Source organism: Limulus polyphemus, unplaced genomic scaffold (assembly GCF_000517525.1).
Source record: "Limulus polyphemus unplaced genomic scaffold, Limulus_polyphemus-2.1.2 Scaffold3808, whole genome shotgun sequence".
Lineage (NCBI taxonomy): Eukaryota > Metazoa > Arthropoda > Merostomata > Xiphosura > Limulidae > Limulus > Limulus polyphemus.
In genome coordinates this window covers 78,893-89,426 of record NW_013669418.1, presented here as the reverse complement: position 1 = coordinate 89,426, position 10,534 = coordinate 78,893, and the positions used below count along the sequence as shown (strand labels likewise).

General features: G+C 34.7%; 1 protein-coding gene across 1 annotated transcript in view; it reads left to right on the top strand.

Annotated features, from left to right (window-relative positions):
* The first annotated feature begins 9,389 nt into the window (after positions 1-9,389).
* The window catches only part of LOC106470077 (serine/arginine-rich splicing factor 4-like), a 43,310-nt gene continuing 42,165 nt past the window's right edge, over positions 9,390-10,534 (top strand). The window contains exon 1 of the mRNA XM_013930602.2: positions 9,390-9,545. The gene's annotated coding sequence lies outside the window, so the exon portion shown is untranslated. The remainder of the gene's footprint in view (positions 9,546-10,534) is intronic.

The following is a 10,534-nucleotide window of genomic DNA, read 5'->3' as shown; positions in this document are numbered from 1 at the left end:
TTACTTGTTACAAAATATGCAAGTATTTTGGTCAAAATTGTAGAACCAAACACTCAAGTACGTCCTGAAGGGTTAAGGATTGGAAAACTCTCATGGATTTGAAGAATAAAGATGTCATAATTATGATCATGAACTCAACAAACCATAAAATTCTAATCAAGTCTGGATGGCACATTGCACAAAATGAAGATATCAGATAGCACTTCTACCTCAAAACATATTACAATGACCACCTTTGAGACAAAATGTGGAAAGTCTTGTGTCAAATCCTCATCAAAGAACAGATACCTCACTAACAAGAGTTGTATGACTAGACTATGGAGTTATTACAACTGATCAGTGGAATATATATTACATGACTTGCTTAGGGAATATCAAGACATCTTCTACAATGGTCCTCATGAATTAAGCCAAACAAATAAAATATCACATAATATTGATACTGTAGAAGTAGCCCAAATATGTCAGCTAGTAGTTAATTCCTTCTGACTGACTGACTGGTATAAGTTTTCAAAGAACCAAAAAAAATGAAGGAACATGGAGTACTGGTCCATGAACATCACCTATTGTACTTGTGAAGAAGAACAATGGATGCACAAGGTGAATAAAGTTACAAAAAAAGGATATTTACCCAATGCCAAGGATTGACTCTACTTTGAATTTATTATCTGGATTACAATAATTTTCCATTTGGATCTTGAATACTAAAAAGTGCAAGTCAATGAAACAATTAAAGAGAAGACAGCCCTTACTGCTGGAAATGGATTGTGTTACAATCTGGATCATGCACTGCATCTGTTACATTTCAATGACTCATGGAGTGTATTTTCTCTCTAAACTACCCTGGAACATCGTACTCATCTATTTGAATAACAGAATCATACATGAGAAAGAATCTGATAATGTCCATGATGGGTTAAGGAAAGTTTTGGATTAGTTAAAGAAAGAGAACCCCAAGAAGTGTAAATTGTTTTGTTGACAAATGAGTTTCCTGGGACAATAATCAGCAAAAATTCAGACCACTGAAGGTTGACTTTGTCCAGAATTAGCTAACAAAAAAATGAGTGTGAGGTAAGAGGAATTCTTAGACTATGCTCTTACTATTCTCATCTTCTAAAATCATTCTCTAACATAGCTCATACTCTACACAAATTATTTGGAAAAACAAATAAGTTTTTTCCACTGATGATTATGAACAGTGTGAATAAAGAATTAACTCATTACTCCTGTATTATCGTACATAACTCTTGAAGATACACTCAGATACAAATGCTAGAGATTTTGAAGTTGGAGCAGTGTTATCACAAACACAACATGAACAAAAAACATGTGATTGCCTTTGACAGTAAATCAATGAATGAAGTAGAAACGAGGTATTGTACAACTAGGAAAGTGCTACTAAGTGTTGATCAAGCCCTAATTTATTTTCATCATTACCTCTATGGATATATCATACAGCAGTGACTGGCTGGTAATTTTCATGATCCTGAAAGCCAGATAGCAATGTCTCTCAAAACTTCAGGAGTACAACTTTAACAGCATACATTGTTATGAACACTACCATGAAAATGCTGATGTATTATCCTCAAGGCCATGTGTTAGTGAAAAGTGTACATGCTGTAAAATGAGGGGAACACAAGAAAGTAAGGATGATCAACATATAATGCATCAGAGAATAATCAAACGTGTGACATCCATAAGTGATGATGAAGAGCTAATATGGTCCAACACCCAACTGAAAGATGCTCGGGATAAAAATACAAGTTTGAAACCGATTACTCAGAGGATCAAGAATATTGCAGAAAAAAAACCCCACGAGAAACAGTTATGCCATAGAGCCTGAAGATAAAAATGTACTAGACACAGTGAAATTAATTATGCTTACAAGAGAGCTTGTTATGTTTGGAATGGGAAGATACTAGTTGATATAAACAACAACTACACTTAGTACTTCCACATTCTCTCATTTTGCAGCATTCCATCATCTCCACAACACTGGAGAGAGTAAGAAAGTGTTTCTATTGGGATGTGTGCTGGAAATCTGTAGAGAATTGGGGAAGAACATGAGAGTGAATAGGTCCACAAGACGAACACCATGGCCAGTTACAGCAATATTGTGTTGGAGCACCACTTGAGAAAGTTGCTGTCAATGTGCTTGGTCCTCTGCCATAGAGTAACATTCGGAATAAATACATCATTGATGTTATTGACTATATCACCAAATGGCCAGAAGCACATGCTATTCCGAACCAGGAAGCAGAAACTCTAACAAGGTAACTCGTCAATGAACTTGTTTCAAGATTTTGGATGCTTATAGAATATCGTACAGATTAAAGATACAACTTTCCATCAGACTTCTTTGTGGAAATGTGTAAGATCCTTTAAATCAAAAACACCAGGACAACAGTTCTTCATCATTTTCTGATGACTTGGCAGAGAGATACAACTGTGCACTCTTAAGCCCTTTAGCCACTTATGTGGATGAATATCGGAATACATGAGATAGAGATCTTCCATTGCTACTTATGAATTATTTAACAGCAGTACATGAAGATACAGGTGACACATCATTATCACTGATGTTTGGGAGAGAACCTCAAGTGACAATGGGTCTTCTGTACTCACCTCCAGAGGACAGTCACTCAGCAAGAGTCTTACACAGAGTATGCAGAGAGCCTAAGGAACACTATTGATCTGTACATGAATTTACCTGGTAAAGATTTATATTAAATAGTGATGAAATGAAAGGTCGCTAAGATATTAACATCAATAAGACTGAATGGCATCAAGGTTATATTTTATGATTGTAGAATCCCTGCTGCAACAAAGAATGAACTCCAAGTTTAAGCAACTGTTGAAGTGGGCCATATGTTATTCTAAAACGAAAATAATCAATGATTATTGCGGAATGCTAAAGTACAGAAAGTCTAAGCCAAAGGTTCATGCACTGTGATCATCTTTGGAAGTTCATTGGTGAAAGAATGGCTAATTGAATAATTTCAGGGAGGAATTTGCCTACAGAAAGTCAAATCATTGAAGGATCTAAGGTTTCCATCTATCACTTTTACAGGATCATCAAGGATGTAGCCACCAGTGGATTCACTCGACCACCTATCTAGAGAGAATTCTCCCACCCCAGTGACAAAACAGCATGTGAAAATAAGAGACAAGAAGTCATCCCTTCTGCGTACTATAGCTATCAGAGAAGAAAACCACCAAAAAGAATGAGAGAACCAATAGTTGAGCATCGTGGTGCACAAGTATGAGGAGTTGGTAGGGGTACACAACTATGACAATAGAAGCAAATATATTATATCAGAAAGTACAAATTTAAAATAAGGAAGTTTTAAAAACTGCCCTTCGAATATTACTACCATTAAGTAAGATAGTAATGACAATTAACATAACAAAATGACATGTACTGTATGCAAACAAACAGGTTAGAGTGGGAAGCTATGCCAGCATGTTGGCTACAAAAAGAACAATTACAGGCTATTTACACGCTGTAAAGTAAATAGAAAAAGAGGCTACATAGCTCAAATGCTGTGTGTATTTCACTTTTTTTCTTCTTACTTTTCAATGTGGAATTAATCTGTCATATACACAATAGTTTTGTATTTGAACAGTTTATATGAATGTAAAAAGTATTCTGAGTCCAGGTATAGGAAGTCTAATACACTTTTAATGACAGATGGCTATGATTAGTCATCCTTGAATCTGTTTAATTAATATTTCATTCAACCTTCATTCTATTTATTATTTTATCTTTGTGCATTTGTTATTTTTGCCACTAGCTAAAGAAGAAATGTGTTTAAATCAGCATAAGATAGCCATTTACACTGTTTACACATCACAAGTGGAATATTTAAAAATATCATTTTATTAAAATCATTCAAAAAACCGGGAAGCAATACCCCCCTCGTAATCAGAGCGCAAAGATGTATTAGGTAGGGTAAACTGGAACTCTAATTTCATATTATAATGTTTATAAACCAATGATATGGGAATGTTCTAGGAAACAAGAAATAGTTCAGAGCCAAAGCAAATGCTCTTGTTCATGAAAACACTAGCTTCAAAGAAATTGCAGCCTGAAGCAAACAAGTGCTACAATGTGCTGTCAGTATTGTGAAGTATATGAAATCAAGAGCTTTGAATGGCAGGCTGTTTTCCATTCTTTGTGGAGAAATGGAATCCATGTATGACAAGCTCCTGCTGCACATAGAGGTGCTCAATTGCATTATGCAGCTGGAAGATGAACTTCTTATTTTTTGTTAGACTGAAACCTTACATCAGCAGTACATTTTGCGAATATATAGTGGCTTCTACTATTGTGCTATCTGGTTGATATTTTCGATAAACCCAATTACCTTACTTATCACTACAGGTTCGAATAGCAATATTTTGCAGCTGAGTGACAAAATGCTGTATTTTGCTGTGAAAAACTAGTTTGAGAATGGAAACTGTGAAGTGTTTCCTTGCCTCAGTGTATTATTGAAAAAAATGAGTTAAATCGTAGTATCATTTTTTTGCATTGTTTCTATTCATCTCGAAAATCTCCAGTGTCAATTTACAGATCAATTCCAAGAATAAATAGAAGAACATAATTGTATCTGGAATCTATTTAATGGAAGCATGCTTTACATCTGCCAATGGCAGACAAAGAAATGCTCACAGAAATATCTAATGATAAAATTATGCAAGCAGAATTCAAGTCAAAATCGTTTGGAATCTTCTGAATGCTAATTCACAAATAATTCTCTGATCTGTCAAGATCAGCATATTTGCATGAGTCAGCATTTTCTGCAATTAAAACAAACAAAAAAAACACACACACACAATTTCGTCTGCAAATAGAGTGGATCTCCAAGCTGCTTTGCCAAGAATTAAGCCAAAACTGAATCCATGTTAGCCTAAGTTCAAAACTATCCTTCACATTAAACTTGTGAGTAAACTGAAACTGCCTGCCTTATGCTATATACAATTTTTAAGAGTTGTTTTATTTTTATACAAGTTGCTGGTGTGCACAAGATGCGTGTATAAAAAGGGGAGCACCATAAAAGAGTTTGTACATTACTAGTTTAGAATATTATTTTATTCGTATTGTTACGACAACGGAAGTCACGTGACACTGGTAACACGTAATGAGTATCTCGAACGTTCCTGAAGGCTCGAGCGATTGCTAGACTTGCGCTTTTATAGTATATAAGCCAGCAAATAGTGACAGTAAGAACTGAATTGCAGACAGGCAGAGACAGAGAAGGACAATTGAGTCAAGCATGGTAGTGACCGTAAGTAAAGTGTGTGAATAATTGTGAACTATAGCGTGTTTTTATAAAATTAGTTAAGTTAAATTGGCAAAGTGTATTGCAAAGTTGAATTGAGAAAGAATAAACTAGTTTTATTTAAGAAAGGACTTGTGTCACTAAAGTTTCACCCGAAATAAATTATACGGGAAATTAACAAACGACCAGAGACGTAACAGTATATTAGATTATTCTTCACAATCCAGGAAGGTGTAGTGTTTTAAACTATATTTTCGCTGTTATAATTTTATTGTTTGCTAGAAGGAGCTAATAATGATGATTATGGTGTAATAATCGAGAAGCTGCATCTAATATCTAAAGACGAGATTATATTATTTATAAACATGAGTAATCAGTTAGTGAAGTTAACGAATATTCAGTGAGTTTATGAGTTCAATGTCAGAAAAGTTGTTCATAGACAAGTGTTAGAAGGGAGATGTATCGAGTTTGCTCAATTATTCGAATAATTAATGGGGAAATTCTGTAAGTTTATTTGCTAGTCAGGTGAACTTACCTTTTGTCTCGGAACTGTTGTTGAAACGTTGTTTGTGCATTGAGCCTGCAACTACAACTTAGTACATGTGAAAATAGCTAGTAGCAAACGTTAAGGAAAAAATAAACTATTTTCTTATTGTTACATGGACTTAATTTTTAATTGTTTATAGTAAATAATTCAAAAGAACACTTCTCAATAATATAAAATGTTACAACAATATATATATGTATATTTCAAACTTTCTGGACATGTTGAGCATGTGTCCTTGATATTATTACGACAGCGGAAGTCACGCGACGCTGGAAGCATGCGCACTGGAGATTCTAGAAGGATCATGTCTGTTCGTGGCAACTCTAGTCTTCTCTACGCACCCTCTATTCTTGTATATAAGCGCGCCAGAAAATGAATCGGGACAGGACGATCACTTGACGATTAGCTATCGACCTTAGTAATCGACACCTCCCCCGATCTCTACCTACCCGACGAACCTTTCTCAGTCTTCCGCTCTCTCAACAACGACACTAAGAACCCCACGCCTTTATCACCTGCCCGGAACCAGAAACTATGCCAATTCAAATCCATGATAAACTCCAGGAGACTCCACAACAATTTCAAAAATTAATCAACCCCCAGCACCGGCCTTCACTTTGCCTTCCCTACTTACTTTTTCTCATTAATCGGGCACTGGTAACGAATCAGTCGTTACCAGTGGAAGTGGGTTTTCTCGGGGTACTCCCGTTTCCCCCACATCAAATTCTCGGCATAGGATTTTTATATCCCCGCCGCCCTGATGGACCATCTGTCCGATATCGGCCATTTAGTTTAGTCTAGTTTAGTTTGCTCTTCACTTTTTACTGTCTACAATTACTCCCTCTCTCTCTCTTTATGATTACATACTCAGTCCGCATTAATTTCCTATATTCTCATGTTAAGCCCATATTTCTAGACCACGAGCAGGGTGAAGGAGGATTGTTTAATCTTCGAGCACCCCAGATTAATAATTATTTCTTCGGAAATAATTATTTTTAAATCTAAATAACTGCCAGGAAAAAACGAAACGAATCGGGACTGGAATTGCAGACAGAGAGATATAGAGACAGATAATTAAGTCAAGTTTTAAGTAAAATGCGTGAATCGTTGTGAATTATAGCGTGTGTTTAAGTGAAAGTGACTGTGGAAATTCTGTGTATTGCAAAGTTGTATTGAGAAAGAATAAACTAGTTTTATTTAAGAAAGGACTTGTATCGCTGAATTTCTTCGGGAAGAAATTTTACGGGAAATTAACAAACGAACTGAGACGTAACAATATATGAAGTTGTTCAAGGATTCCACTTAGTTCTTCTCGCCATAGTTTAAGCATAGACTAGGTCATTTAATTAGAGTATCACATTTGCTCTCTTTTAAGAAATATTTCTGTAACATAGCACATACTATAATGAAAGTAACATTGATCTTTTCAATTAAAAAGTCAGATAATGCTCCAGAAATCAAACATCCCTTGTTTTGTAGTGAGATTGCTTATCAGTAAGGTATGTGGTACCTGCATCCTGAGAAGAATGGCATAGTTGTTCTTGCTATATAATTCCGCGTATTATTAGTCTGAAACACGACATGATTTTTAGAGCGATTTTGCGACAGTAGATTTGGTAATATTTGAGTTCTCTGTTAACGACAGTGAAACAATATACTTTTGATTATTTTTGAGAACTTGAAAATAAAAAATAATTTCAATGTTGATGCATTGTTTCCAGTCTCTCTTCTTTTTTTTCTTTTGCTTCAGACCCAGTTGAGGTTAAGGGAATTCAAATTTCGCTCCATAAAGCTGGATCCTATCAATTACTCAAAGGTAGATCAGTGAATACCACATTTCTATTTTGTATCTTGATTTAGGGTAAGAATCTACTGCGGATAAGTATAGAAATTGATTGTTGTGGGCTAACTGTGAAATGTGGCGATTTTTTTAATATTAGAATATATACCAATGTAATAAGTTTTAATATTTATGATATTAAGTGAACAAGAAGTCTCTAAAATAAGAGAGAACATATCAATATCTAAAGGTTTCAACCCAAATATCATAGATAGGACTTGTATCAAACTTCAAAACATTGAAAAATGTTATGTTAACTCTAACCTTACACCTATCAAGAACACAAAACACAACAAATTAGTTTAATTCTCTTTTGTGCCAGAACTTGCAAACGAAATTACTAGAGTTTTTAGTAATTTGAACATTGATGTAAAAGCTGTATTCAAACCCTTACATTAAAAAAATTAAGATATTACTACCTAATCCAAAATAATACGTATTAAACGAACAAAGACAGGTCATATACAGTATCCCATGTAAATGTGGAAAGAAATACATATGACAAACGTCATGTCCCTTGGGAACAAGATGCAAAAAACATCAAGTTCACATGAGTAGAGGTGATTTCCATTATCCACATTAACATATTATCAATATGAAACAAGTCACAAAATACCTTGGGACGAAATTCTTCTCTTACACCAATCCAAAACTAAAAAAGAAAGAGACTGCTTAGAAACTACATAAATCATTAAAGCAAATGACCTCTCACTAAACCGTGATAATGGCCCCAATAACATCAGCCGTATTTGGCAAGATCTATTCACTGTTCATACACTTGACCAGACTTGATCTCTACCTATATCCTCTCACCTGCTGACACCATTTCCGTCACGATTAATCTATCTGTCTTTTGTCTTTGTAACGATATGTAAACCTCGGATTGCTTAGTACTGATCATGTCTGAAGAAAACAAACCAATGTTCTGTCAAACTTTTCCTTATGCTCATAAATTGTTGTTTGTCTACCTATTATTCTAAAGAATAGCTTAGAAACACTCATCATCTCTGCTTTCCAAAAATGTTTGTGTCACTGTACCGATGGGCTAAGTTGGTGTTGATTTTCTGGGATACTAAAGGGCTCATGCTTGTTGGTTACTTGGAGCGAGAAGCTACCATCACAAGCAACTACTACGTACAGTTAATTGGAAAAGTGCGCCAGGCAATAAAGGATAAAAGGCGCGGGAAATTGCTACACAGTGTGTTGTTTCACCAGGACAATACGCCCGCTCATAAGCCTTCAGTTGTAATGGTTGCCATCAGGTACGAGGGATTTGAAGTGCTCGAACACCCATCCTATTCGCCAGATCTTGCTCCCAGACCCTAGTGATTTTTACTTGTTTCCAAAACTGAAGGAACACCTTCGGCGACAGAAATTTTCAAGTGACCAGGATGTGAAGTCTGATATGAATTTCTGGGTTTAGTTTAGTTGCTGTTAAGCGCAGAGCTGCACAATAAGTTATCTGTGTTCTATCCACCACTGGTATCGAAATGCAATTTTTAGCATCTTAAGTCTGTAGACTTACCGATGAGCCATTGGGGGAGGGGTGCTTTCTTCTTCTTTTTTTCATAAGTATCTGGAAGACCGCAATGTAAAAATAAATTTTCATAACATGCTATAATCGTTGGTATATTCGATATCAATAGCTGAATAGTTTGATATCATTGCTGGGACCTTTCATCGATACAACTCCGTGAAAGCAAATTTGTAGCCCCGTACGAATGCATACGTCATTGTAAAGCTGTTTTTCGCCATAGTTGTATAAATTTTGCAATAGCACAATTAATTAGGCCTTTCTAAGTTTTTTTTTGTTGTTGTTGTTACTCTGAAATACATTTTTCTAAAGAAGAGTTTGAATTAAGAAGGAAAATAAAAGGTAGCCAACAATTTTTCTCAGATATAACTACAAAACTAAAAGTATAGTTATAAGTTATACTAGTATGAGTGCTTTTTAAATTCTAAATTGAAACTGTTCATTAACTGAAGTGAAAGATAATTAAGAAATTATGACTAAAGCTAACATTAACACTAACAGTTAAAAGTGGATGCTAACTGGTAACTTAAAAATGGAATTAACCCTTATGTATGCCATTGTTAACATTGGTCATTATGGACATTAGTAGTAATAGTACTTGTATAAGTTGTAAGTTGAAGTAGTACTAGTAGTCAAGTAATGCTAATGCAATAATTGAATTAGTAATAGTGTTACTAATACTAATAATACTACTAGTAATAGTTACAGTTCTTTCTTTTGCCTTGGTCTGTGCTCGAGCTCAATTACACAACAATTTACAGCTACTTAGTGTATTTCATAATGTTTATTATGGTGGTAAAAATATTAATAAATTATTATTGAGATTCATGAATCAGAAATCGTAGACTGATAATGAACAAAACAAATATATAGTTGCAATTAGTGAACAACAGACATGACAAACTTAATTCATTATTGTTTAATAGTGCTGATTTAATCATGTATTAACTCTTTCAGCACGGGCTCAGTCCCTGAGACTGACCTTTTAACCATTTTGTGCTTGCTATAGTTTTCATGCTATAACTTTTAAATTAGTTAGCAAATGTTAACGAAATTTGGCAGATTATCAGTAAACATTACAATGTTTTCATTCACAAAATATGATTTTTTTTTTTATTAAGTCTTAAGGTTGGTAAAGCAATGCTTTTCTTTCTTTGTGCATGTTGCCTATCTATCATGCAAAGTAATATTCATTTTCAGATTTCACATGCAAAATCTTTATGATGTCGAGATAGTTATCAAATGTGTCTTAAGAAAAAACTTTATATTTTATTTGTTATTTTCAGTAATTAATCTGTACGAGTTTGGTAAATTTGACTGATCTCGCAACC